The sequence below is a fragment of the Plecotus auritus genome, assembly GCF_963455305.1.
Source record: "Plecotus auritus genome assembly, chromosome: 5".
NCBI lineage: Eukaryota > Metazoa > Chordata > Mammalia > Chiroptera > Vespertilionidae > Plecotus > Plecotus auritus.
Genome location: NC_137776.1, coordinates 83272719 through 83296736, shown reverse-complemented (window position 1 = coordinate 83296736; position 24018 = coordinate 83272719). Strand labels below are relative to the sequence as shown.

The 24018-nt window shown below is 42.7% G+C and overlaps 1 protein-coding gene across 2 annotated transcripts in view; it reads right to left on the bottom strand.

The window, feature by feature from the left end:
• The window catches only part of NCKAP5 (NCK associated protein 5), a gene marked incomplete at its 3' end in the record, with an annotated part of 888017 nt that overhangs the window by 585603 nt on the left and 278396 nt on the right, over positions 1–24018 (bottom strand). The gene's annotated exons all lie outside the window — the stretch shown is intronic.

Genomic DNA, 24018 nt, shown 5'->3' with positions numbered 1-24018 from the left:
AAATACAAATGATTGGAAAAACATTTTTGAAGAACAATGAAGACACTAAAGAAATCACACCATTTTAAATGGAGAGAAATCACACCATTTTAAATGGAGAGACACATCAACATTAAAGCAAATGAATGTGGATTCCTCCTCCTCTTGTACTTTGCAGGCTATTACTGGGAAGGATTTTTAATAGATGGCCTGCAGCGATCGCCAACCTTTCAGACCTCATGGACCACCAGTGGCCCACAGACCACCAGTTGGCAACCTCTGGGATAGAGCACTTTGTCCATAAGATCAGATCAGCATTGGCACAAATAAATGTAAGGTGACTAAAATATTAGAGTCTATGATATAACTCAATGTATAGTTTATGTCCCAAAATAAAAAAATCTATGTCATAATAATATATATTTTTTTACATTTTAAGCATATATTTGGGGGTGGGGGACCTTATTATAATGAAAATGAAAAGCCATCACTTTTAGGGTCCTTAGGTAAATTGTTCTTCATACTCATCTTTAAAAAGTCAGGAGCAGTGCAGCCTGATTCTTCTACAATTTCAGTGCAGCCCCTGTTTTTTGAATCACAAGGTAAAATTTCAGTTGGTAGGAAGCTGCTCTGGAGAGCTGCACCTGCAGGGATCCTCTCTTTCCAGGCTTTTGTGAACAGAAAGGCAGCTCTGGTCAACCTAGGTTTTGTGACGAGATTCTCAGAACAAAGCAAGTGCGCTTCTAACAGACACCAGGTTGAAGCATTCATAGCATTTCATCTTTGGAATAACTAGGTTCCCGAAAAATACTAGGCTCAGTGGCTACCATAAAGCAGTACCGGTAGCAAGGGGGAAATGCTGGGACAGCATTTTCTTTTGATCCAGCCCAGTAGCTATGGAAACTATCTCTTAAATGCCATTTAGTCCTCTTCCCTGCAAACCATATAAAATAAACTATTTCTTACCCTCACGATTCCATGGCTTCATTTTTCAACACTTTCAACTTATCTACACCCTCTCTCGCTTCAGCTCAGGTATTTACAGGCTGAAGCTATCATATTTGATTGATACCATGGATTTAAATTAGAAAACCCATGAAGGCGTTTCTAAATAAGGCTGCAAGGAGTCATAATGCCCTAACAACAAGGAGTAAACATTTGTTAAATCTGCTTGATATGCTCCAAGAAATACAATGTTTGCTTCTTACATTGCTCTATTTCTCCTGTTCTCTGAAGTGAGAACGAATATAAATCCCCACCACTTGTAATGTCACCGGCCGTGTGTTTTCTTTTCTGTGGCTGCACATACACCATGGCTGATTTTGGGGTCAAGATTTTCCTTCTGTTTAAGATTTTTCTTTGTGGTTCTGTCACTAGGAAAATAATAAATAAGCTAAAAAACAAAACAAGTCTATGGTCTGACCTTTTTATCTATAAAAATTTTAATCATAATCTATTCAAAGTGAAATCTATTTCTAGATATGTTCACTCTAATTTTTTGAGATTTATAATTTTATATCCTTAATGATATTTCCATTTTTCGTTGGGTACATGACTTGATAAAGATAGACATCCTTTGTGCTTGTGTTCCTACTCTGAATATCACTTTAATTCATCCTTATTGTTTCTTATTTTCCTCAGTCATATCCCCTCAGAATCTATTGCTCTGTATACAACCTTCCCTTACCAACAACCCCAATTTTGAAATTTGCAAGATTCAAATAGAGTAACTATAACCTTCCAATATGTGAGGATTTCTCTCAGTGACTTTTTCATCAACATCTCTCTTTTTAACCTCCAATCACGCTCATAAAATTTATCCACGGCCTATTTGTAGAATCCTATTGTGTACACAGTTGGCATGACACTTAAAAATTAAAGGCTATGATACCCAAGATGACACACTGAAGAAAAGAAAGAGGTAAGCCTTAGAGTGGGAAAATATATTTGTAATACCTATATCCAATCCAGGATTTGAGTCCCTAATATATAAAGTACTACAAATTAATTAAAAAAAAAAGAAATTAACCCATTGCAAAAATGGGCAAATGGCAACATGAACAGACAGTATCACAAAAGAAAATATCTAAATGGTAAATAAACATATGCAAAGAGGCTCCAGTTCATTGGTCATCAAGGAAATGCAAATAAAACCAACATTCAACCCTACTGCTACCCATCGTGCTAAGATAAAAGAGAAAGGAACATACCAAGTGCAGGTTGGCAGAGATGGGAAGAACATAGCTCTCATAAGCTACTGGTGGAGTGTAAGTTGGTACAACTATTTTGGTAAACTGTCTCATAGCATCTATATGTATCTGTAAGAGCCAATGATTCCATTCTTACTAGTAGGAATATAATCATTAGAAATATTAACAATGGTCATTAAAAATACATATAGGAGTGTCCATAGCAACATTCCAGGAAAGCCACAAAGCAGGACATACCCACATGGCCATCAGCAGTTGACTACAGATAAACTGTGATGCATGCAGTTAACAGAATCCTGCACAATACCTGGATAATCGATTTAAAACTACTTCGTACTCTAAAGGCTAATGTAAATACAACATTGAGTGAAAGAAATCTGAAAAAACAAACAAAAAGTAAATTTTGAATGACTCCATTTGTATAAAGTTCAAATATGGGAACACCAATATATGGCTATAGAAATCAGGGTAATATTTAGCCTTAACTGAGAGTGAGTATAAGGTAGATTCCTGGCTTCATTTCCATGACTGATTATATGGGTGTTTTCACTTTGTGAAAAATCAATTCACTAACACTGTTTTTTAAAATCCTGTGAGATACTTTATTTTTTTTAATTTATTTTTATTGTTGAAAGTATTGCAGATGTCTTCTTTTTTTCTCCATTGACCCCCTTCACTCACACCCACAATTCACTAACACTTTTGACTTGTAAGTTTTCTGTGTATATGCTGCACTTCAAGAAAACGTTTTAAAAAATTGTAAAGCCATTTTAAACAAACATATGTAACTTTTGAAGTCAGAGCACAGAGAGGAAAGCATGAGACTTTCAATGAACGATGCCTGACAACTAGTTTTGAACAGCACATGTTCAGCAAGTTCCTGTACTTGTGGCCAATATTTTAGGAATGATGGAAAATTTTATCAACATAGAAAAATGTCCCCTGCTCTTCAGGAGTTTATAACTCAAAGAAAAAGGAAGCCTAGTATTTAATTTTATCAAAGAAAAAAGGAGAGAATGACAGCAGAGACTAAATTATTATAATATTGGGGCCACCGGCTCTACTCTGCAACCGCTGTGCTGTAGGGAGGGCTGAACGCGTCTGGAGAAGCCTGTGGAAGAGGTGGATATGAACATGGAATTTGTAGTCCGAGGGGAGAGCAATGAGAATGGTTCTAGGGAGGGAGAATGCTGGGGAACTGAGTGGTAAAGAGACTAAACTTTCCAGGGGAGGGAGGTATTGATGAGCCACTCGGCCAACAAAACACTACATATCAAGCTGTATTCTACTAGAAAATTAGAATAATGGCTTGTTTAAAAAGATGTATTTACTCATTCAAATGCATTACTTATAATTTTATAAATACTTTTCTGAATTGTGGGTTGTGATATATTACTGAGAAGTAAAAAATCATTTTTCTGCAACCATTTTGCTGCAAGCAATATTCCTTAAGAACAGGATGCCACAGTGCACTACAAGAACAAGAACGTGCATATACAACTGATCCTGCAGCCAGTTGTCAGGAACAGTGAGTGAGACACCATGGAGCAGATGATGTGAGGGATATATTCAATGGCTGATTCATCAAGCTTTCCTTCATTTCATTTTGGGCTACAGCATTGTTTTATAAAACTTTTGTTTTCACAATGTGTGTGTGTGTGTGTGTGTGTGTACTGTGCAGGTCCACTAATACAGACTTTTTTCAATAAACATATAGAGTGCTGTAAATGTATTTTCCCTTCCTTATGATTTCCCTAATATTTTCTTTTCTCTAGCTGACTTTACTGTAAGAATACAGTATATAACACACATAATATAGAACATATGTGTTAACAGAGTTTATATATTATTGGAAAGGCTTCCCAATCAACATAGACTATTAGTAGTTTTGGGGGAGTCAAAGTAATACTCTTCCAAAGGCCAGAACCCCTAACTCCTATAATGTCCAAGAGCCAACTAAATATGTGCACTGAGTTAAAATATAAAATATACTTCTTGCTGTGATTTGCAGTAAAAAAAAAAAAAAAAAAAAGTTGTAAAAATACTCCTATAGAGATAGAGTTCTTTAGAATGCATTTGGACAAGGAACAGCTTGAATGTGTGTCAGAGAAGGATAAATGATGAGGAGATACACAGTAAACGAATGAGCAGCCTGGCGGTCTTAAGTCTGGAGTGAGTCTACAGTAAAGCCTAAAGACATTCAGACCTGCCCAGTTCCAGGTCCTGCTTAAGCCTTAAGGTTATTTACTCCTCCCTGAAAGTCCTGTATTGCAGGGGCTGCGCAGTCCAGAACCCATTTCAATAACATTATGTGAGGCTGGAATTTAACCATTTCCTACATCCAATTCTTCCCACCTGATCTACCCAACAAATGTTTAGACCTTGTGAATAGAACCATTTATTTATTTTTAAAAAGTAAATATTAATCTTTAATATCCCACATAAACAAAAAGCTCTTTGGGGGGTCCTTTTATTTTTTTCCAGAGTAAAAGGGTCATGAGATCAAGAAGTGAGAAAACCACTGTGGTTTATCCCAAGCCATGATGGGTCCATTGTGTGATGTGTGGTGACCATGAGTGATGACTTAGCAGGCATCTGTGCCAATAAAGAGTGCCATATTGGCAATTCCCTCATATTCAACACCATTGGCAAGAGATCCCTTTGCAGAGGTTAGGCTGGCCAGGCACATTGTCACCAACACAGTGGTGGCTGTGAAAGTGGTCAACTGGCAGGGTTCCTCTGATGTTCTGAAAGAGATTCACCCTCCTAAGGAACTAAATCATCCCAACATCACCAAGTTGTTTGAAGTCATTATCACTGAGGACCAAGTGTATCTCTTCATGCAACACGTGGGTGAAGGAACCTTACTTGACTACTTAAAGAACTGTGGCCCTGTGACAGAGAAGGAAGCCCAAGCCCTGTTCCAAAAGTTGCTAACAAGGGTACATTACTGTCACCAGAGACCTAGATCCGGAGAACATACATTTAGATGGTGAGATGAATGTTAAATTAGCAGACTTTGGCTTCAGTAGGATATTTACAGAAGAGAAACTGACCACCTTCTGTGGCACTTGCCCGTATGTGGACCCAGAGTTGTTCCTGTTGGAACCCTCTGAGGGCCCGAAGGTGGAGGTCTGGAGCAAGGGGGTCGTGCTCTATGGTGACAGGGCAACTGCCATTGTCAGGGAGAATTTTGAAGAACTTACTGAGTACATCTTGAGTGGGTCCTTCTTTATACCATACTTCCTATCTCTACAATGCCAAAAACTTTTATAAAAATTAATAACCTTTGACCCCAGCCAAAGACCAACCCTGGAAGATGCCATGAGAGATTGCTGGGTCAACACTGGCCAATCAGAGGAACTGAGGCCATATATGGAGCCACCCTGGGGTTACTTATACCCACAGGTAGCTCAAATAACAAAGAACATGGGATATGAGCAGCATGAGATACAGGAGTCACTCACAGGAAAAACATATAACAACATCATGGGCACTTATCTCATCTTAGATAGCATGAAAACCAAGGTTTATGTCCACAAGATCAGGACAAGGCCTTGCCCTCCCCTGACCCCAGCATCAGTATTTCCCCAACCCAGGGGAGCAGGCATCAGGGCAGAGACCCTGGGAATTCCACCAGTGGAATCAAATGTGCCCACTCCCCCAGGCAGTGTGCAAGAGAGGATGACCATTCACCCAGCCAGTCTAGAAGGGAGAACAACCATTCACCCAGCCAGCAAATCAGAACCATTTAAATCCCATGTACTAATGTAGGTAATGTTATTTTGTATTTGTAAATTGTGTTCCATTTGGAACACCCAATATGGACAGCCCTGCCTGAAAAGGGTCAAATACCTGGCAATTTGGGGCATGACTGAGTTGTCCTCTCTTTAAATTATCTTGATAGTTATGTTTCTATATCATTTTCACCATACAAATCTAGTTACAGCAAGGCTAATGGCTGTTTTATGATCGTGCCATTAATGATGTTGATATAAAAACTGTGACAAATGTTAAAAATAATTTTACATAGAGCAATTTTATTCTATGTAAATGTCCTACCCCTTAAAATTTTGCAACCTTTAATTAAAATAACATAAACATTTCCCAGCCCCTTCAAATTTTATAGCATTAGATTAAAATTCCATAAGCAGCCTCTACCCATGGACCCACCCCCTCACTCCAAATTAAAAAGAAAGCTCACTAGGAACCCACGGTCTTATGCAGAAAAGTACTCCATTCAGCTACACAAAGCATTTATTGTGGGACAATATCCGTGAATGGCTAAAGACCCACTTAAATATATGAGTATATGTTTTCTTTATAGAAGCTTATACTGGAAGGAGAGAAGGACTTCTTTCATTGTGAACCCTGGTGACCTGGAAGTAGGCAGGCCTGGAATATCTCAAGTGTATGTTCACTTCCTCTTCTGCACAGATCTGCCTTTCCCCATAACCATGGCTTTCTAATTTTCTTTCCCTCCTCACATCCTCTTTTCTGCTCAGGCTACTTAAAGTCATGTTTGGCTCATATTGCTCATTCCAGAATTTCTCTAAAATACTTTCAATATGTTACTATATTAGGAAAAGGGACCTAAACCTTTAAAAGTCCTGCCAGGGTATCATCAGTTTCTCTGCCAATAAGGCCACACGTTGATTCGTTACTAATTGACCCATCACATTACTGATGAAGTGTTCTAAGCAGTTTAGGAATTCATCCCCAAAAATTCCATGAATATTCTGGATAAACTATTCTCTTACTGCCCAGAAAGAAAATAGCTCCATGCTAAAAGGGGAAACAGTAATAAACTTGTCATGGTGCCATTGCTTTCATATCAGCCAGTCACATGACCTCCCCTGACTTCAATATAGTCATCTTTGGAAAATGGTGAAATTATAATGCTATACTAAGTGGGTTGAGTTCATTTGTATTTGCTTTTTTGGGGGATTGCCTATTCCTAACTCTATGCCCAATCACGCAGGGACTGTGCATGCTCCACCTCCCGCCACAGGCTCCTCAGAAAGGGTTTCATTTTGCCCATCTCTTCCTCAAACAAAATCACTCAAAGATTCATCAGACCAAAGGCAAACTGTGGATTCTGCATGAAGATAGTAACCTGTGTCCTCATGCCAGGCTCCTCCTCATGCCCTTCCTCTACAAGCACAGCCCCCCTCTGACCCCAATACATCCTGTACTTCTACCAGTAACCATCACAGCTCTGCTACAAAAATTATATACCCAAAGCCTTTCTAGTCACAACTCTAGTTAATATTAATGCAGATACTCATTAGGATTACACATAAATGAGGAATTGTATCACCTACCTGCCAATGTATCAGTCAGACAAGGGTCCCCAATGGGCAGATGAAGGGCTTAGTGAGCTGGTCCCGGAGTGATGTTGCCTTATGTGCAGGGCCCCAGAATGTCTCTTTCCAATCTTAATCCTTGCCCTGGTTGTCCCTTCTTCACTTCTTTTCTGAGAGGGCACAGTGGTCACCAAACTCTCCAAAGTGGGGAGACATATCCTGGGCAACCCCAAGCTGGCCAAGGATCCACTACGGATTTCCAGAGGGAGTCAAGTCCCACAGCACCTGGTCTAGGCTGGACTATAAAATTTGGAAGTACCCTCATCAGTCAGGGAGGCTCTATGGATGACAGGAGCTGGGTCACCGGCAAGCAGAGCATGTGTACACACTCTGGGGACACTCAGGCCAGTCTGCCGGCCTTTCTGTGGAGTTAAATTCTGCTGGCCATCAGCAAACCCTAGACTTGAAGGTCTGTTTAAGTTAAGGATCTTGAAATGGGGAGATGACCTGGGTTATCTGGGTGGTCCCAATTTTATCACAGGGGTCCTTGTAAGAGGGAGGCAAGGAAGGCCAGTGTCAGAGGAGATGTGACAATGGAGGCAAAGGTCAGAAGTCAGAGGGCTGGAAGGGACCGTGAGCCGAGGAATGCAGGTGGCCTCTAGGAGTTGGAAAAACAAGGGAATGAATTTTTCTCAAGAGCCTCCAGAGGAATGCAGACCTACCAACACCTTGACCTTAGAACTGGAAAACCCACCGCACACTGTGGACCTCCAGAATTGTGAGCTAATACATCCGTGCTGCCATGGGCCACTATGGTTGTGGTAATGTGTTCCGGTAGCAATAGGAAGCTAATCTACTCTCCCAGGCTGATCTGGGTACACTCTCCCCAGTCAGACTGATTGCAGCATCCTCTTCTGTTGCTGACCTGCCCCTTCCCAGTAAATGCTTGCTGAGCACCTCCTATGGGCCAGCTTTGTACTGAATCCTATCTAATAAAAGAGTAATATGCAAATTAACCATCACTCTGCTACACCCACAAGCCACACCCACCAGCCAATCAGAAGCAAGTATGCAAATTAACCCAACCAAGATGGCTGCGGCCACGGAGAGAGCAGGAGGGAGGTTTGGGTTTTTCCGGCGATGGAGGAAGCCAAGCTTTCCACACACCCTGGCCGGCCCACTCCAGGCTACAAAGTTTCAATTATAGAAGGTAAATAAATCCCAACAAAAATGGCGGCAGCCACGGAGCTGGAGAGAGCAGGAGGCTAGGGCTGCCCCCAGTGATGGAGGAAGCCAAGCTTCTGAAGTCCTGGCCTGCCTTGGCCTCTGCTACAAAGTTTCAATTATAGAAGATAAATAAATCCCAACAGAAATGGCTGCCACCACGGAGTGAGCAGAAGGCTTGGCTCCACTCCAGGCTAAAAAGTTTCAATTGTAGAAGATAAATAAATCCCAGATACCAGAGCCTCCACTTGGGTCGCCGGGAGGCGTGACCAGCCTGCAAACCACCACAGGCCCCTCGCCCAGGTCACCCCATGCCCCAAGGGAACCCCCAACCTGATCCGGGACACCCTTCAGGGCAAACTAGCTGGCCCCCACCCATGCACCAGGCCTCTATCCTACCTAATAAAAGAGTAATATGCAGATTGACCATCACTCCAACACACAAGATGGCTGCCACCATGTGGTCAAAGATCCTGCCCCCATGTGGACATAAGATGGCCACCACAAGATGGCCAGCAGGGGAGGGCAGTTGGGAGGGACTAGGTCTGCAAGGGAGGGCAGTTTGGAGGGACCAGGCCTGCTGGGGAGGGCAGTTGGGGGCGATCAAGCCTGCAGGGGAGGGCAGTTAGGGGTGACCAGGCTGGCAGAGGAGGGAAGTTGGTGGTGACCAGGCCTGCAGGGAAGGGCAGTTAGGGGGGACCCAGGCCTGCAGGGGAGAGCAGTTGGTGGGAACCAGGCCTGCAGGGGAGGGCAGTTAGGGGCAAGCAGGCTGGCAGGGGAGCAGTTAGGCATCAATCAGGCTGGCAGGGGAGTGGTTAGGGGGTGATCAGGCTGGAAGGCAGAAGCAGTTAGGGGCAATCAGGCAGGCAGGCAGGGGAGCAGTTGGGAGCCAGCAGTCCTGGATTGTGAGAGGGATGTCTGACTGCCCGTTGGGATCGGGCCTAAACGGGCAGTCGGACATCCCTCCTGGGGTCCCAGATTGGAAAGGGTGCAGGCTGGACTGAGCGACACCATCCCCGCCCCCCCACCGCCCAAGGACAACACAGTCACAGCCTACATATATGGAGCTGACCATCTGACCCAAAATCAATAACAGCCAATGTTACAAGAGCTGCAAGGAGGCATAAGATGCCTGCTATGGAGTGAATGTTTGTGCCCTGCCTCTCCCCTCCCCAACCAGTTCATATGTTAAAGTCTTAACCCCAGTGTGAAGGTATTTGGAAATGGCACCTTTGGGAGGCAATGAACACATGAGTGCGGAGCCCTCATGAATGGATCTACCACTCTTATAAAAAGAGCCATAAGAGAAGGCAAAATGAGAAGTCAGCAGGCTGCAAGCCAGGAAGATTCCTCACCAGACACTGAGTTGGCCGGCACCTTGACTTTGTACTTCCAGCGTCCAGAACTGTGAGGCAAATCAGCCAGATATAAGACAGTGGCCATGAAGCACATGGGCGGGCAGAGGGCTGTACTCATCTGTAGAGGCTGGAGGCTTACGCTATGACCTGAGAGATGATGGACCGTCTAGCCTGGAGGAAGGACACAGGTAGCCACAATGTGCTTTGCAAGCAGAGAAAGAGGGTGTGTGGAAAAGAAGTCAGAGGGAAAGGGAAGCCAAATCAGGCCCACTTCTAGGCCACAACATAGAATTTGTTTGTTTATTTTGTTTTGTTTCACTTCAGTCCAAGGGGAGAGGTTTTAAACCAAGAAACGATAGTCTGAAAACATCAGGTTCCTGAGATGACATCAGGGAATGGGCTCCAAAGCACAAGGAAAAACATGGCCTGGAGCCTAGGGGCCTCAATGAAATGTGCAAACGTTTCCCAGGCAGAACACAGGCTCATCCACAGCTATGTGATCAACCTTTATTAGAAACTGCTCATCTCGCAGTGAGCTAACCACTGAGCATGCCTGGATGGCGTGGGACAGTGGAGAGCAGCATGCCGTGGAGAATGGAGGGCACTGCGGCCCCACAGAGCCCTGGCCTGGGGTGGGCCAGCTGGTACACAGCCCCGAGCAAGCGAGACAGGCAGAGTGTGATGACCCACTTCCCGTTTCACTCCAAGGGGAGCCCTGACGGCTGAGCCCTGTCTCGCCCGTGGCATCCACCATGGGGGTGAACATAATGTTTTCCTTGGCTGAGCTCAGAGTCTCAGAGCAGAGCTGAATCTGGGCACATGCCACACTAAAGGGGTGCTCAGAGACTGTGCCAGGCGTGCCTCCCGAGACCTCGAGGGGAAACAGAGGATGAGGCCATCTGCTCTGTAGGCCGTCTCTGCCCTCCTGGGCATCCTGCTGCCTGCTAATTCCTCAGTAGAAAAGAACCCACATTGAAAACAAACTCTCTCACATTTATTTTCATTAGCCCTGAAAGCAAGTATCTGCTGTGAGTCACAGAGCAGTGGAACAGAAAACAGACACATGTTTATATTTTGACCAAGACCTATACTTGCCATTGAGCTCCCCCCACCACCACCGCCGCCACCCCCCGAAGCCAGGTTGGGTCTTCCCAGGACAGGGCAGGCCTTGCATGAATGCTCGGGTCCTTATGTGGTGACCTTGCCAGGCACAGGGGTTTTAAGGAGACAATTTAAGACCTCCATTTCGGAGAACCACTCAAATGAGCAAAATGCGGGGGTTGATTATTCATGGGTCAGAAATATGCATTTGTATCATATCTGACCTTCATTGCTGGTAAAGGAATAAGCTTTTAAAAATAAATATTAAGCGTTCATGTTGTACACCAACATAGCAGATACCAAAAAAAAGAAAAAAAGAAAAGAAAAAGGAAAAACACACAAAATCATCCATCACTAACTACGTATGCAAGGCACAACTTTAACCTAAAGCAAATGTTTGCTACCCAGTAAGAATGTAGATGTACATTAGAAAATGCAAATGAAATCAGTGTAAAGAAACATGAACACTTAATATTTATTTTTAAAAGCTTATTCCTTTACCAGCAATGAAGGTCAGATATGATACAAATGCATATTTCTGACCCATGAATAATCAGCCCCCCATTTTGCTCATTTGAGTGGTTCTCCAAAATGGAGGTCTTAGACCCTAAAACTATAAGGAAGTCTCCTCATGTCTGGCCTTAGCCATAACCCACTAAAATATTATTTTAATTTCTTTAGGAAAAAGTTATTTCACAGACCGTGAGTTCAAAATTGAAACTGCAGGACACAGAAGGAGAGAGCTCGGTGAGTTAATCAGGCCCTTCCGCTACCCGAGGCGCCTGCTCGGAGGACAGCAGCCTGTCCCCACGTCTGACTGAACAACGGGACACAGGCTGAGTTTCAGACGTTATTAGCAATGAGGGGAGAGTCCCTCACAACAAAACTATAAAATCACTTTTTCCAGAGAAGAAATAAATGCATCTGCTCATTGGGGTTTGAAGTAAGCATGCTACAAGTGGGTGAAGAGAGATGATTTGAACTTCCCTTCTCAACACAGGGCTCTGTTCTAGTCACAGCCAAGCAGACACACAAAAACACAACCTCCAACAACTTCACAGCTCACAGATGTCTGTCACTGGCTGAAGCTGCCAGACACCGTCCGAGCAGACCACCAGAGGTCTATGAGCAGGCTTGCTGCCATGAGAGTGACTTTTAAACTCCAAGAACATGTCTTCTGCCCTGACACTGATTTAGGCGAAGGAAGATGCACTAACATTTTCCTACATCCTTGGGGAATGAGCTCAGCCATCCCGTTATAGACCAGAGGTTTGAGACCAGAGTCGAGATGCCTGGAAGCATCACCAAATGTGAGCAAAGAAAGCTTCTCTTTCAACGCCAGCCAAAAGGAGGGTCCGGAGGTGTCTGAAGTCGCAGTGGGCGATGTCCACCCACTTAAATTTGGGGCTGATGTGCTGCTAGACTAGAGGCATCCACCCCAATGTCCAGACCAATCTTCTGCAGCAGCCTTCACAAAGCAAGCCAGCATCCCTCCGAGGCAGTGAGCGGGTGGGTAGGGTGGGCCAACAGTGACTTTGGTGGCAGGCACAGTAAAGACTTGGCTGGCTGCACTCTGCACAGAGAGCTTTGTCCCAAGCACCAACCTTCTTACAGAATAAGCAGGTCTTGACCCTGTTTCGGGGTAAAGAAGCTCCTGTTTCCAAAGGTGCCTCTCTCTGAAGTGAGCAACCATCACAGAATTCCTGATGGGAACCCAGGCAAGCAACCCTTCACCTCCTCCTCTCGTGAGGACACAAGCTCACTGACAATGCTCAGTGCATTTCTAAACATAGTCCACAGTCAGCTCTGTGCCCAAGAAAGCAGATTCCTTAAGAAATATAGGGAACGAGGGAAAAAGAATGACCCTGTCCTGACAAGCAACCACTCTGCTGGACCCTTTACATAATGTATTTCGTTTAACAGTGATGGAAGCCTGCAAAGTGTTAAGGCAACTATTCTTCTTCCTATTTCATGGAATAGACAGAAAAATGAAAGCTATAGAACAGTGACATTGAAGGCTAGAATTCACAAAGTACAAGGCAGAATTAGGAAGCATTCTGAGCATCCACGGCTTATCTACCTCCCCACTCTTCCTTTCCACACCTCCACGCATTAGACTTCCTCACCCCTCCCCCTTACCACCCACCCCCCTCAATTTCATCACAGTGATGCCCAGGACGGAAGCAAGATGGAAAGCCAGTGTTCCAGTGACAGAGCCCTGGGTGGGGACTCTATTTCTGCTATTCAAGCTCTGTGCCATTGGAATGGTCATTTAAACTCCTAGTCTCAGTTTCTTTATCTGTAACACAGAGATACAGGATAAACCTATGTGTATTATAGTGAGAGAAAAAGAAGAAAACATACATAAAAGAGGTTTCAAATTATAAATTCAAGTGTGAGGTGGTATGATCACCAAACCTCTCCCAGACGTGGGCCCACCAGCTCCTCTACCGTGTGACTGTGACCGCACAGTGATAAAGAAAGCTGGCCTCTAGCGTGACCTTTAGAAGAGCCACCAGTCGTCTGCCTTACATTCACTCCCAAGAGAGGCATCAACCCTCTGCTCACAGAGATATGGGTGTTGTCTTATTCATGGCTCTACTGCAAAAGCCTGGGGAAAGTGTCCTAAAATCTTTTAATGATGACAATGACTATGGTAGTTGGTCTCCAAAGATGGCCCCACAATGGTAGTCATGCCCTGGTGCAGTCCCCTCCCTCCCTGAAAATAGGTTGGTCCTGTGAATCCCTGTAACCCACAGGCCATGGCAGGAGTAACATCCTACCAGTTCTAGCACTTAGCCTCAAGAAGGTCTAGAAGCTTCTATTTTGCCCGAGTCACTGTGTAAGAAGTGCTGTGGGAGAGACCATATGGAAAAAAATCACCTGGAATGAGGCGGAGACCCAGCCATCCCAGCACCCCACTCGGTCCAGGCTTCCAGGAATCCTCACCAAAGCACCAGGCATGTGGCTAAGTCATCACCCGGACAGAGCCCCCAGATGACTGCAGGCCCAGCCAGCATCATGGGAAGCAGAGCTACCCACCACAACCAACTCCCAGAATTGTGAGAGAGAATACATGGTACAGTAAGTCCTCAGGTAACATCGTGGTTGAGTTCTAAAACTTTAAGTGAAATGATGTCTAACAAAACCAATTCCAGCCTGGCTGGTGTGGCTCAGTTGGTTGTGCGACATCCGTACACCAGAAGGTTGCTGGTTTGATTCCTGGTCAGAGCACATGCCCAGGTTGCAGGTTCAGTCCCCAGTATGGGAGGCAACTTAGTGCTATTTCTCTCTCACATCAATGTTTCTCTCCCTCTCTCCCTCTCCTTTCCTCTCTCTCTCAAATCAATAAAAAACATATTTTTAAAAAAACAACTACCATGGGCTAATTAATATAAATAAGAGTCAAAGAACTTATATATACATAGCCCACGGACACAGACAATAGTGTGGTGAAGGCCTGAGGCAGGGGATGAGTGTAGGCTAGAAGCAGTCAATGGGAATAAAAGGAACATCTATAATACTTTCAACAATAAAGATAAAAATTTTTAAAAGTTGAGTTCTTATGTCAATTCATCACATTATAATAAAAGGATGTTATACTGTAGTTATTTTAAACCCAAAGTTTGGGCTTATTTATTTGCAGTAAAAATACTAGTAATAAGAAAGAGGAGGAGAGGAAGGAAGAGCTGTCATCATCTGAACCTTCACTACATGCCTTACATTCACATGCATCCTCTAAATTAATCTTCACTACAATAGTTTGAGATGGACATTAGGAAACCAGTGTAACAGGAGGGTGGGCGAGGTTAAGTGAGTTACCTAAGGTCAGGTGGAGATGGATTTAAAACTCAGCTGTAAAACTCACATTCTTACTATGTTATTCTTTTCATAAAAGGTATCATATAATTACTGGTCTCTGACAAAAGCCTTAGAAAATTAGGTTGAACAAAACAAGTGTTGCTAATTCTTAGGCACTTATTTTAAATGATAGAAATAAAGCCATGTATTATAGTCAAAACACTTTCAACTAGAGTCTAGAGACTTGAACTCCACTTCTGACCTAATCACTGGTTGTGTGAAATTTAACAAGCAATTTGATTACCAAAGAAGTTTCCTCTTATAAAACATGAAACATAAAATGCCTTCTTAGATTTTTATAGTTGTCACTAGAGGCCCGGTGCACGAAATTTGTGCACGGGGGCGGGGTGTATGCCTTAGCCCAGCCTGCACCTTCTCCAATCTGGGACCCCTCGAGGGATGTCCGACTGCCCACCGGGATCGGACCTAAACGGGCAGTCGGACATCCCTCTCACAATCCAGGACTGCTGGCTCCCAACTGCTCCCCTGCCTGCCTTCCTGATTGCCCCTAACCACTTCTGCCTGCCTGATTGATGCCTCACTGCTCCCCTGCAAGCCTGTTTTCCCCTAACTGCCCACCCCTGCAGGCCTGGTCGCCCCCAACTTCCCTCCTCTGCCAGCCGGGTCACCCCTAACTGCCCTTCCCTGCAGGCATGGTTGCCCCAACTTCCCTCCCTTGGAGACCTGTTCCCTCCCAACTGCCCTCCCCTGCTGGCCATCTTGTGGTGGCCATCTTGTGTCCACATGGGGGCAGGATCTTTGACCACATGGAGGCAGCCATCTTGTGTGTTGGAGTGATGGTCAATCTGCATATTACTCTTTTATTAGATAGGATAGAGGACTGGTGCATGGGTGGGGGCCAGCTGGTTTGCCCTGAAGGGTGTCCCGGATCAGGGTGGGGGTTCCCTTGGGGCATGGGGTGACCTGGGCGAGGGGCCTGTGGTGGTTTGCAGGCTGGCCACACCCCCTGGCAACTCAAGCAGAGGCCCTGGTATCTGGGGTTTATTTATCTTCTACAATTGAAACTTTGTAGCCTGGAGCGGAGCCAAGCCTTCTCCTTGCTCCGTGGCAGCAGCCATTTTTGGGGGGATTTATGTATCTTCTATAATTGAAACTTTGTAGCCTTAAGCGGAGGCCTGGGCAGGCCAGGGCTGCAGAAGCTTGGCTTCCTCCATCGCCGGGGGCAACCCTAGCCTCCTGCTCTTTCCAGCTCCGTGGCTGCCGCCATTTCTGTTTGGGTTTATGTATCTTCTATCATTGAAACTTTATAGCCTTGAGTGGAGGCCTACGCCAGCAAGGGCAGGCGGAAAGCTTGGCTTCCTCCATTGCTGGGGAAACCCAAGCCTCCCTCCTGCTCTCTGTGGCTGTAGCCATCTTGGTTGGGTTTATTTGCATATTCACTCCTGATTGTCTGGTGGGCGTGGCTTGTGGGCGTGGCTTGTGGGTATAGCTGAGTGATGGTTAATTTGCATATTACTTTTTTATTAGATGGGATGGGGCCAAAGTGATATATCAAATACCAGGGATTTTTGCAAACCAAACCAAAACAATATTCTAAACAAATGTGAAGAACTGTGGTTGAATTAATTTTTCACTACTTCCTGGTTATCACAGAAGTTTCCAGTTCCAAACTATATTTTCTTGCTTCCTTCAAGGATAAATATTCATATAAAAACTGTTTGAGTTTTTTCCAGAATGTTGGGACACATCATTTATTTTTGAATGGAAAATAAAACAAACTCACAGACAGCTATTTAATGCATCATTTCCTTATTAATATTCTTGGAGGCAAAGCTGTGAAAAGCAGACAATTTTGGCTTCTAGTGAATGTCTATATTCCCTGTCCCTTTAATCCATTGGTTACATGAGTTTTGTTTGGGAGGACAGGATGGGGTGAGCGATGGCTTTAGGGAATGTGTGTGGAGAATACTCACAGTCCTGACATAGGCAGAGAGAGGTCTCCTTGTGGTACTGGATAGCAGGAATGAGGTACAAAACAGATCATGACTATGTAGCTTGTCTGGCAAGAAGTGAATATGTGAAGTTACCTGCTCTACAAATGAAATGACATATAACAGTTCTCATAAAGAAAAACTCTTTGCCCGTTGGGTGGGCAGTGCAACTAAGAGCATTAAAATAGTCCTTAGAAGTCATAACCTAGACTTCTGCTAGCAGCTTTTTTGTGTGTTTTGGAAACCAAATGGTGTCACTGGTACTCTCATCAATTTATGGAACTTTCTTTTAGTTGGGAGTAAAATCCAATACCAGAATAACATAAATGCATAAAGTTTAAATTATAGCATTAAAAATAAGTTTTACTAATGAACAAATTAGGTACCAAATCTGAGTATGAAATGACATGTGATAAGGATCATGTTTTCTTTTTCTCAAAGTTTTAAAATGATACCTTTCCAAAGGCCCTAAAGCATATATGTCCTCTAGTTTATGAATAAACCAAATATTGTGACTTCTATTTCAAAGTGGAAGGAACAATAGATAAATTAAGACTAAAAGCAATCTGCTTAATGCCATAATAAAACGTTTTAAATAAACCAAGGATTAAGTTAAAAATATCTGATATTTCTGCTCTGGCCTGTTTGGCTCAGTGGATAGGGCGTCGGCGACTGACTGAAGGGTCATGGGTTCTATTACAGTCAGGGTCACATACCTCGGTTGCAGGCTCTATCCCCAGCCCCAGAAATATCCTTGGGTGAGGATTAATAAAAACAATCTGATATTTCTGATATTTAAATAAGTGAATTCATTTCTGGGTAATGATATTCATCTTTATGCTAATATATAATATGTATAATACATGTGTACGGTTATACTTCTGTGACATTATCATTTGTTCACTGAACAAAAGGCAACCTTACCCACTCTTCTTAAACCTAATTATATAGAAACAGAAACTATAAGTAGGAAGCCAGTTGAATCCTGCATTAGAATGAGAACCCCATGAGGAAAAGTTCTGCCCACAAAATAACTGCTGTAGAGTGATCATGGTGATTTGGCCTGTCTCTGTTTCAACCTTCCTCAAATGCTGTTACAATTATTTTATTATTATGACTATTAATAATACATTATTCCTGTTTGCTTTTATTTTTATCAAATAACATCTATGAGCCTCTAAAAGATACTCTTAAATCCATAAGTAAAATGTCAGGGTCAACATTCTCAAGCGCATATTCAACTGTGGTTTTAACAAAGAAAGATAAATATGAAAATCTTGAGTGCATTGTAACCGGCTCATTAGAAAATGAATGACCACATATGTAGATGACATATCATTATTTCACATTCGTTGATGATCATTTTATAGCTAATGAAATGAACTATAGTTTGAAACTAAGAAAAAGTTCCTGTGTAAAAGTAGCACACTAGAAACCATTCACTGCCCCTGGGCCCAGGTGGGTATCCCCTTCTGAGCTGTGCTCTCTCTCTGTTTCCCTCATCCTCCATGCCTTCTCTCCAAAACTCATGTAGCAACAGAAGGCCATTTAATTCCAAATAAACCAACAGTAATAACAGCTGGGCAACTAGGCTGGACACATCATAACTGTCCCATCTTTCCCCTGAAAAGCCATCTCATGAGTAGCACACTCATAAAGCATACACAATCACTCCTCACAAAAGGAAAGGAGGAATTTGCAATTATAGAGTAAATTTAGCCAATGCAGACAGCCACATGGAGAATTCAGGCATTGACATAAACTTCTATAGCCTGAGGTAGTCAGCATGCTCAAGGACACTGGTATGTCTACAAAACACAGTTAATTTAAATAAGACACTAATAGGCAGAGATCTGTCAAGCAAGAAGCACAATGAAACACAACTCGGAGTTTTCAAGGCCCTTGGAAGTGCGAATAAGCATTATGTCTGGAGAAGGATTCAGATGCTTTATGGAAGCCCACACAAAAGAAAAAAATTCAGAAATATTCACAGTAATGACCACCACTACTTTGAATCATTTGCAAGCTCCCAAATACATGAACAGAGGTACAACAGGTATAGGAATGGGAAGAAGTAAATTTAAAGAATAAATTAAGCAGCTAAACATATTTATATTCATAACTATGTAAGAAACTGGGAAGCTTATTGTAATTAACTAATTACTCTGACGAAGGATTCTAGATTTAAAAAAGCAAAGCTTTTCATTTTATACCATTGCTTTATACTACTGCCTATTTTAAAAAGGGGTGTTAAGAACATTTCTCAAAAATAGAAAATAATCACGAGAGAAGAAAAATCATTATTCTGTGTGATCTCATGAGAAAACCAAATGCCAGATGCATGATTTCCTGCACACAGACACAGAGTGTGACTACTGTGAACATCCCTATAGTCCAGTCTTTGGAGACCAAACGGGCAGAAGATGGGACTCAACGTCATACACTGAAATCCTTGCATCTCTGGGGATGGATAAGCTAAAGGGGGCTGGCAGCAAGCTCTGTGTGACTTCTACACTGTGCTCACTGTCATCTTCAATAAAGCTGCCCATGATGAGGGAAACCAACAAAAGTGCCCTTAGCCAGACCAACCAGATTCCCAACAGCGGATACAGAGTCTCTTTCTTCTCTGTGTTGCAGACACTCCCTGGGCATATCCAGACCACGTCCCAGTACAGGGAGCACCAATGACTGCACAGAGCCATTCAAAGCAATCGTACATCTCACACATGGCTTGAGATAGTGGGGCAATGTTTTTAGTGCATCTTTATTGAGGAAGCATGTTGACTCTAGAGAAACTCCCAAAACGGTGTGTATCTCGAAAGACAACCTGCCTTAAGTTTGGAGTTCAGCTGGAGTATTTCATTGCATGTGACCGCATGTAGAAGATACAGACTTTCACAAATCTGTAAAGCATTTGCCTCATGAGGCTCCTAATACAAAAGAACCTAAAAGCTTGGAACTATTCTTGATTCTCCCATCTTGGCAAATCTTTTTATTCTGATCAATCAAAAAACTGGGGTTCGTGTACCTGAAATACTCATGAAATCTATTTTTTCCTTTCTATTCTCATGCCACCCCCAACCTAGGCCTTTCTCATGTCCTGCTGGAGGGAGCCAGTCCCCTAATCATCCTATGCCCCACCCTTAGATTCCACTATGCACCATTTTCAGGTTCACATTCCCAATACTTTTCACCCATATAGCCTCTGAATAAAAATCACCAATAGCCTCCAGTAGCATTTCCCAAAATAAGTGCCACAGTCAACTATTCTCTCAAGATGCTCCAATCAAAAATGGAATCAGTGATCAAAAATATTTGGGGAAATTTTTGAGATTAATAATTCAGGTTAACATATTAAGGCCTCTGAGAACTCCTTCAGGAGAGAACTTTTTAAAAACTTTCAGCTCTTCTTTCTTTTCAACCATGAAAACTTGTTTTGACTAACACACCTACAGCACTCAGCAGAACTAATCTTCCGAGGAGAGAAGTGCTGGGAGATGCTAGCTCAAGGGAAAAGGTCCAAGTTGCTTAGTGGGTCCCCCACTACCTCCCCTCATTAGTCCCCTCTCCTCTTCTAGGGCGGCTCAGTGCAAACCTTCTCCTGCCTGGATCTCTCCCTCTCTCTCCTCATGTCTAAGTTCTTCTAGGTCGGCTCAGGTCTCCTTCCCCAGGAGGCCCATCCCAGCTAGCCTGGCCTCATTCATTGCTTTATCTTCTAACCTCCTGCTACACTTCCTTTTTCCACTTCACCAGCTCCACACTAAGTGTTTTTGATACCTCATAGGTCTGTGTCCTATTTCTCCACATGAAATGAAAATTTCTTAAAGGCATTTGACTTTATAACTCATTTTATAACTAACGTAGGACTAATTATGTTTTATAATGATTTACTATGAAATCTGGGATAAGGTATTGTGTAGTGAAAGTGTTAAATAAATGATATCACAAGATGAAAATAAGGTGGATTTCTCCAAATATGTCAGTGTAGGAGGAGGAAGCGGGAGATCATGTTAAGACAGAATAAAATTCTCAGAGTAATCATAATTCAGCAAAGTGGGTGAAGGATGTCCACAAAGAAGCACAGGGTTCCAAGACTTCTATAAAATAATCCCAGTGCTGAAATTAGATCTAAGGAGAAACCATGGATGCAAGGCCATGCACACCAAACCCTAAAATGGATCATCTAGTGAGAAAGCAATCATGTCCCTAATCTGATCTAAGGGAGACATGATGATTTTCAGGAAGAATAGTAAAAGGACCAGCCTTTCGGTGTGTATTAAATCCCAAATCAGGTGATTTTCTAACTCCTAGTATAGTAAATTCCTAAATATACTGACTTCATTCTTTTCTTGCTTCCTCTAGTCAACAAATATTTATTGAATACCTACTAGGCATTGAGCACTGAGCATTAAAAACAATTAGAAATGTCTCAAGGAAAATCAGCCTAAACTCTGAAGTACAACAGAGTTAAAGTTGCTACCTTCTGTAAGTCTTAGTGAAATGAGAGAACAATTTAAAATGATATGTTAATGTAATGTGGCTGAGATAATCTAAAACAAGTAATACCTAAAATCTGTCAAAAGCAGGAAGTGAGCAGAAGTACACAGTGTCAAAGTTGTATGTTTCTTTTCTTTACTTACTTTTTAAAGAACTAATGGCTTTCCGTTGCTAAATGTTTAGTATTAGAATGATGGACACTGGTCAGAGTCACTCTAAGTCCATTGCATTGCCTGACACATGGAAGGCACTTAATCACAGTGTGTTGAGTCAATTAATGAATGAAGAAGTGAATGCAGTAAGGCAGGAAAGGAGGCCTTCTGGTTGTGTTTGGCTGGGGGTTTTCAATGCTTTAATTACTTTAAACTAAAACACAAAGGATGATGAGTTGTAAAGACCAATCTAGTCCCTTCTTAAGTTAAACATTTTTTCCTTTAAAAATATCATTATGAAAGATTAAAATTCATATGCACAACCAAATATTTAGGTGGCCTATGAGATTCCCCCTTTCATGTTACAGTAATTCAGACAAATTTAGGATTTCTAAGAAAAAAGCACCACTCCAAAAATTTAAGAATATGACCAATTTTATACAATTTCAATAGGAAAAAAATGGAGGGTGACAGCTGAGTTTGGACACTTTCACTTAGAAAGAGGTAGGTGAAAACCACACCACAATATTAGAATATTAACATGTTTAGGTAAAAACATACACTCATACATACAATGATTAAAAGAAAAAACAAAAGAGGAACAGCCTGGGAGAAGACGAATTGATCTGAATTTGCACCAGTGAAAAGTGTGGTGGGAGCTATATTTGACTAAGATGCCTGTAGGCTGCACAAATCCATGTTGTTTCACAACGCCACACTTACTATTTGACACATGCATACGTGTGTGTATAAAACTTGGTATGAATTAAATTAGAGAAAACTTTGGTAGCCTAAATCACACACATAAAAAGAAATAAATCAGAAAAGTTATTGATGATAATGTGGTCTTTAGACTAAGGAAGAATCTTCTAAGGGAAGCCAGTAAGATATCTCCTCTTGAGGAATTTGCAATGAAAACGAACAAAGAACTGAGTTCCTTGCCAGCTGGTGAATAAAGCCCAGCCTCTTCTTCCTCTCATTTCTATAATGCTGTGAACACAGCACAGGGGTTCAAGAGATTGTTGAACCCAAATACAACCAGGGATAATGTACTCATTAAATAAATCACACTCAATATTTCTAAACAATTCATTCAAAGCACAGCAAAAAACACCTGAGGTAGGCTTATCTGGTAGAGACACTCAATCCTTTACAACCCACAGTGTTTTGTTAATAACACCACTATGAAACTTAACTTCAGCTTATTATATAATACTAGAGGCCCGGTGCATGAAATTCATGCACTCAGTTGGGGGGGGGGTGTCCCTCAGCCTGGCTGCGCCCTCTCACAGTTTGGGAGCCCCGTGATGGATTGCGCCAAAGAGGTAGGCCCTGCCCACCAGGCCAGGGCTCCCCGACGGCTTGGCCCCACAGAGGGATGCCCCGCCCACCTGCCACAGCCCACAGGTTGATGGCCTGGGCCTCCCTCTGTGGGGTGATCATGAGGCGATGGCAGGGCCCCCGACCAATCGCATCGAACCTGCCTTAGCTGGCCTGGCGCCAGTGGGTGTCATAGTGTGGTCGTCCAAATGGTCATTCTGCTGTTAGGCCGTTTGGTCGATTTGCATATTATGCTTTTATTATTATAGATCTCTGTAATGGAGAAAATGACATCTGTCTCATAGATAATCACAACTGCTGTCTTTAATAAAGAATGTGACGGACACTCACCAGGGCTTGGTAAGTGACAAGTGCCTTTATTATGATGATGCTCATTATTATGAGGCTGTTACTATTATTACTTCTTTTCACATCAACCCCTCCTCTCTTCCAGCTTGAAGGCTGAGGACAAGAACTGGTTTCCATCCTGCATCCCTTGCAGCCGAGCACAGTGCTTCTCATAGGCATTTGATGGAATTTTCTAGGTTTATCTTGTAGACTAAACTAATTGTACCTCAACCTCAAAGAGACACTGGGCACCATCTCCCATCATACTTGTGGAAGGCAAGTGCTCCTTCTGAAAGTAGCTGTAATTGCTGAAATATAACTTTCCCATTATAGTTGTTTTCTGTGGGTTGCTGGGAGACAGTTTAAATATGAGGTGAATGCAAAAAAGGCAGTCTTATTAGGGCGCAGCCAACATGAAAATAACACTCGAGGCCATAGCAGACAGTAAATGCTAATATTCTTGTGCCTTAGCCCTTAATATATGTTAGATTTTACTCTTAACAACTTAGAAACATATACAATATATGTTTCCATTTAAAGATAAGGAAACTGACATTAGAGAGATTAATACCCTTGCCACAAATCACATCAACAGTAAATGATAGTATCAGGACTGATCCCAGGTCTACAATACTCCCAAGTTTGATCTCTGAGCCACTTACTATGAAACAGGCAGTTTTACTAACAATATGAGTTCACATTCCATTTAG